At 41.7% G+C, this 6,430-nt stretch overlaps 1 pseudogene; it reads left to right on the top strand.

Annotated features, from left to right (window-relative positions):
• The first annotated feature begins 1,816 nt into the window (after nucleotides 1-1,816).
• On the top strand, nucleotides 1,817-3,965 carry LOC130563179 (uncharacterized; annotated as a pseudogene).
• Nucleotides 3,966-6,430: the final 2,465 nt, after the last annotated feature.

The raw sequence follows: 6,430 nt of genomic DNA, 5'->3' as shown, positions 1-6,430 counted from the left end.
TGTGCGCACATGCGTGAGTTAACTAGAACCAAACACTAAATCAACAATTTCTGCACCCTAGAGTTCAGTCGCACTCTATCTCTCTCATTCTTGCATTTAATTAGTTTTTTAAATGTTTTCCATAACTTTGTTACATCTTACATATTATGTGGTGCCACATTAACAGCTTCTTTTGTGAAGTATGTTTAGTTTAGTTTAGTTTAGTTTAGTTTAGTTTAGTTATAAAGCACAATAAAACAGCAGTTGTTGACCCTTGTGCTGTACAATACTTATAGAAATTCAAATAGAAGTAAATAAAAACACAAGCAACATAAAACAGCGACATAAAAATACAAAGAAACAAACAAGCTCCAAAACAACTCAAATATTATAAGCCTTTCCTAAAAGGTGGGGTTTTAGCTTTAAAAAGAGATTCTGTAGAAATGTATCTAATAAAAAGGGTTAGGCTATTACACAATTTGGGACCTTTTCTTTTCAACCATGTTCTACAAACCTTTAACAGTTGGGTAGAAGACCTTAAACATCATGCTGAACTGTTAACGGTCACAAGTTCAGATAAATAGGAAGGAGCCAACTCGTTTAAAACCTTAAAGACAAAGAGTAGAATCTTAAACTCTTTTCTAAAACATACAGGCAACCAACGCAGAGAGAGTAAGACAGGGGTAATATTTACATGTGCCAGTAAGCAGTCTGGCCGCTGCATTTTGGACTATTTGCAAGAGGTTATTGTAGGATTGACCAATACCTTCATAAATTGAATTGCAATAGTCGAGACGAGACGAGAGGATATAAATACATTTATAACTCTCGAACTCGGCAGAAGTTAAAAAGTCCTTGACTTTGGCCAGTAGTCTCAGCTGAAAGAAACATGATTTGACAACTGCATTTACTTCCTTATTAAATAACAAGGCTGAGTAAAAAAAATGTTTTTAACAGACGGCTTCACAAAAGCACTTGATTTAAGCACTGCCCAGCACTTGATTTAAGCTGCCAGAGACAGCTAAAGGTCCAAACATGATTACGTCAGTCTTATGCTCATTTAAATTTAAAAAATGATTGGACATCCTATGTCTGACAAGCACTCAACTAAACCAAACAGACCAACATTGTCATTGTGCTTGATGGGTACATATATTTGAATGTCCTGAATACCTTGTGTTTTCGAATTGAACCTAAAGAAAGCATATATAAAGAAACCAAAATATGGTTGTACGGTATGCATAAAATAGACAATTTGTTTTCAAAAAGCATAAGACAATTGTAATTGGTCAAACTTGAGAAGCAAGATAGCCCATACCAGGGTCTTTTAACCCCCTCAGTAGAGTGACAAGCTTTCTAATATAAAAGTAAGCATGCCGTGGTCATTTGAAGTTTATTAATTCACATAATGTGTCTGTATTTCAAACCGCACCCTTGTTCTCTCATTAGTAACACAAGGCCAGTGTGACAGTAAAATAATTAGCCTGCCCTAATGCACTTCACTATCTCTCTGACTGGATGACTGCTCAAGGCATAGCTATTAAGTTTTTGAAGGTTTTTAATTTGAAAGGGGTGGAACAAGGCATTTATCTGTGAATTAGAGAGAGAGAGAGAGAGAGAGAGAGAGAGAAAGAGTAGTCCCTCTCCTGGGGCGAGGCCTTTTTCTCTGCCCTCATCAGTTCTCTAATTAGCTTCATTTTGTGTTATCTTTTATGATAAAGTAAAAATAATGTACATGGCTAGAGATCACGCCACTCTCTCTCTCTCTCTCTGAATAACTCAACTAGAACTGTGCACAATTTCACTGAAATCATTGTTGAATATTCTGTACTATGCAATGCAAGCACCATCCAGCAGTTTAATCTTGCTGCTCTGCGTCGAAGGAAAAATCTTCTTCAAGATTGTGTCCCAATGGCTAATGGAGATCCTCTTTAAAAACGGGTACATAGACACCTCAGTGCAGAAGGGGGAGTCCCAGGAGTACCTGGATGCTTAGAACACACAGGAGTGGTGAGCCAGTTGATCCGAGAGGCAAAGGAGACCAGAGGAGACCTTGCCGTACTCTGGCTGGATCTTACCAATGCCTACGGGTCCATTCCCCACAAGCTGGTCAAAGAAGCGCTGGCAAGACATCATGTGCCAGAGATGATCCGCAACCTCATTCTGGACTCATCAGGAACTGTAACATCTGCCTTGCAATGACTAGAGAAGGTCATCATTACCGGCTGCACAATCTTGGTACCACTCTTCGCTCTAGCCATGAACATGATCGTCAAATCAGCAGAGGTGGAATGTAGAGGCCCCATGTCTAGATCTGGTACTCTGCACTGGTACTAAGAGCGTTTATGGATGACCTAACTGTGACAGCAGCTTCAGTTCCGGGGTGCAGATGGCTTCTTCAGGGGCTCCAATGTCTCATCCTATGGGCAAGGATGAGTTTTAAGCCAGCCAAATCCAGGTCCCTGGTCCTAAAGAAAGGCAAAGTGGCCGACCGGTTCCGCTTTACCCTGGAGGGTTCACAAATTCCATCAGTAATAGAAAGGACGGTCAAGAGCTTGGGGAAGATCTTTGACAGCTCCCTGAAGGATAAAGTCAGGGCTTCCAGGAAAGTATAAAACCTGGATGTACCAGCACGGAATCCTGCCGAGGCTTCTTTGGCCCCTTCTCATATACGAGATACCCATGACAATGGTAGAAACACTGGAGAGAACCATCAATCATGAGGTCCCTAAGTAGCATCACCCTCTATGGTCATTCCACCAAGCTGCAGCTTCCCATCAGCACCTTGTCCGAGGAGTTAAAGGTCACACGTGCCCGGGAGGTCTGATGTACTGAGATTCCTCTGATGCAAAAGTCTCCTCAGCTGGAATCTGCGTTAAGACGGGAAGGAACTGGCAGGCATAGAAAGTGGTGGACAGAGCGGAGGCACAGCTGAGGCATGGTGTCTTTGTTGGCAACATGGCGGTGGGACGTGCAGGCCTGGGCAGTTTTTCTAAGCCACGTTATGACAAAGCAAGATGGAGGGAGAAGCGCCAGCTGGTGCAGAACGAGATGTGCGCAGAGGTGGAGGAAGACCGCCTGACCAAGATGATCGGTATGAGACTGCAAGGCACCTGGACTAGGTGGGACAACTCCGAGCAGCGTAAAATCACCTGGGCAGAGTTGTGGAGCTCTGAACCACTGCGCATCAAGTTCCTCATCAGTTCGGTGTACGACCTTCTACCCAGTCCATCCAACTTAAATCCCTGGGGCTTGGTAGACTCACCAGCATGCCAACTGTGCCAAAGGAGTGGCACACTGGAGCATATCCTCAGTTGCTGTCCAAAGGTTTTGGGGGATGGGCGGTATCGCTGGCGCCAAGTTCAGGTCCTCCGGGCTTTGGCAGATACAATCACTGCAGCGATCAAGAACAGTAAGAGTCAGCATCCCTCCAAGCATACCATCTCCTTTGTTAGAGCTGGGGAGAAGTCACAACAGCAGTCACGCTCCCCAGGTGGGCTCCTCGCCAATGCAAGAGACTGGCACCTTGAAGCGGAGCTGGGAAGGCAGCTCAAGTTCCCGAAGCACATCACGGCCACTTCACTCCACCCAGACATGGTGATAACGTCGGAGTCGACCAGGCAGGTGGTCATAGTGGAGCTCACCGTCCCCTGGGAAGACAGATTGGAGGAAGCAAATGAACGCAAGAGAGCCAAGTATGCAGAGCTGGTGGAGGAGTGCAGGAGCGGAGGCTGGAAAGCACGCAGTGAGCCAGTGGAGGTCGGTTGCCGGGGCTTTGCTGGACAGTCGTTGCTCTGAACATTCAAACTCCTTGGAGTTGAAGGTCAACTGTGCAGACGAGCCATAAAGAACATCTCTGAGACTGCCGAAAAGCCTCACGGTGGCTGTGGATCTGAAGGGGGGATCCGTGGAGTAGCATGCCACTTGGACACAGGCCGGGGACTGATCACCCCCGGCAGGGTCGCCCGGGCGAGGGTGTCTGTTGATTAAAGACCCGAAACGCCTGTTGACCTCAGGTTCATCACTGATGACGTGTCCAAGTAGCACCAGACAGTGTATGTTAGAACTACTAGGTTAGTTCTGTTGAGTTCTTCATATGTAGAAACATCTTTTTTTATTGACAACCATGACATGATTTTATGATTATGTACAATATAATCACATCATCCCATAGTCTTATAGTCTGGTTGATCAGGTTGTTTTGAACAACTAATTTAAATGAAAATGATTGTTCAATAGTTTTAAGGTAAGGAAATAATAATAAGTAAAGTGTTATCATCTGACAACTTTATAAACTGCTGTTGACAAAGACACTGTTTTGTTTATGGTTGTTAAATTGTGTTTTTTTTCTTTTTTGATTTCATATAAAAACTTTTTTCATTTAACACTATTTAGACTAATTAGACTTAGATTAGACTTACTAATTTTACATTAAAATTTGAACTTAAGATGTGATGTCAAAACAGTTTTGTATTCAAATCTGTGTTAAAGTGGTATAGTTGTAAAGACACATTTGCATAATCCCACAACAACGTCTCACCTCACCTCACACCAAGAGTCTTCCTTGACTACTGATCGGTTTCATGGGTTTGTCATTTAACCTAATACTGCCCATTGTAGACATGTCCATGTGAGATATCACTATAACTCAGTGTGTGTGCGTGTGGATTATAAGAGTTTATTAGAGGTGGACACAGTCCAGTAATCTAGTTGATTTAATAAAGCAGATTATTGGATATGTGTGAGATGGATGAGGTCAGTCGTGCAGCAGGACTGAATTCTGATTTCTCTATAATTCATACAGAGCTGAGACATGTGATAGTAGAACTCTCTCTCTCTCTCTCTCGTCTCTAAGAGCTTCAACCATGAGAGGCTTCACACTGAAGCTGTTTTATTTCCTTTAATAAACCACACAAGAACTGCAATTTCAAACAAAGCTTTATTTTAACTGAATACATGCTACAAGGAAAGGTTCTTTTGGGCCCTGTATAGCTGTTGTGTAATATAAATATGAATATCATCAGACGGGTGATTTCTGGCTTCTTTAAAGCACATGCAGTTTTTTATAAAGAACTAGAGAATATTTATTTATTCATATAAATCTTATTTTTATGTTCCAGATGTTCCAACACAATGTCATAAGATCATGTATATTTCAAAATACAGTGTGTTTACTCTAAAAAAGTTGTTTTCAAGCCATGCTTTGGTAAAATATAGACAAAACAAACATTAAGGTTATAAATAGACCTACAGTTACTGGCTTGTTGTTACCCAACCATGGGTTAAAAACTGTCCAACATTTTTATAGTTAAGCATTTTTTGAATGCATAAGATTTCTTAATGTAATACCAATAAAAACATTAGCAAAAAAATCTTCAATTTGTTCTATTGTATTATTTTATGATATCTTCAGTGTGAATGGAGGATAGGACCCCAAAAACAAGATTAAAGTCCCGGTGAAATTAAAAATGACAATTCTTATTTTTTCATGAAATATTGCAGCGTTTATAGTAAATAGCTTATCATTTTCTTCTTAAAATTCATGTACCCTCATAATCTTGTTAAAATCTGAAAAAGCACTTCTGCCCTGAAATGACGATCCATCTCTAATGACCGGAGCATCCGTTAACTCCTCCCCTTCAACTGTCAGTCGACTACCAGTTTCATTTCAAAATGCAACAGCTGTTTTTATACATCCAATCAATTCACAGTAAAAACCGTAAGCCACGCCCACTCATTTTCTCCTTTGAAATTCGTTTTCACTCGGAAATGTGTCAGAATACGGACTAAAAACGATCGCAACTTCCGGTTCACGGGGACTTTAAAGCTACTTTTAAGGCCTTGTTCGCTTTTTGATGCTCTTAAAGGGCTTTGAATTTGATTGGTTGAGATTTTGTAAGTGAGTACGGCAGGATTGACCCCCATAAGTGAGAAATGGCAGGAAAGATATAGACTGAGAAGATTTGATGAGAGAGCTGTGAAAGCACACCCTCTGTAAATGTCAAGAAGGTTGATGTGTTTGCAGTGAGTCAGCTGAAGATGTGCAGATGAGCTAATAGAAAGATTAGCAGTGTTTGTCATCTGTGAGCTCAGGTGAGACTGCTCATCTCTCTCTCACAAATCACACACACACACCTCGTGTCTGTTGTCTCTGCTAATTTAAACGAGAACATTTCATTCATCAATTTAATTCCACTCGAGTAGCACTCTTTCCCTAATGGACAACAAACATCTGCACACCAGTAATCCCGATGAGAGCGACGAGAGAAGACAAACACCATGAGCGGTCAGTCTGAATGAGTGTTTGTCCTCCTGCTGTGGGTTAGGGTCATTGTGTGTATTTTTATATGTATTCATGTGTGTGGGGGGTTGTAATAGATTGAAAGTCTTTGTCAGGCGCATGAATTCCCGGTGCTGTCAGGCAACATCACAGCTGAGTGCTCATGAAGGT

The sequence above is a fragment of the Triplophysa rosa genome, linkage group LG12, assembly GCF_024868665.1.
Source record: "Triplophysa rosa linkage group LG12, Trosa_1v2, whole genome shotgun sequence".
NCBI classification, from domain to species: Eukaryota; Metazoa; Chordata; class Actinopteri; order Cypriniformes; family Nemacheilidae; genus Triplophysa; species Triplophysa rosa.
Note: the sequence above shows the minus strand (reverse complement) of the source record. Positions and strands in the feature narration are given on the sequence as shown.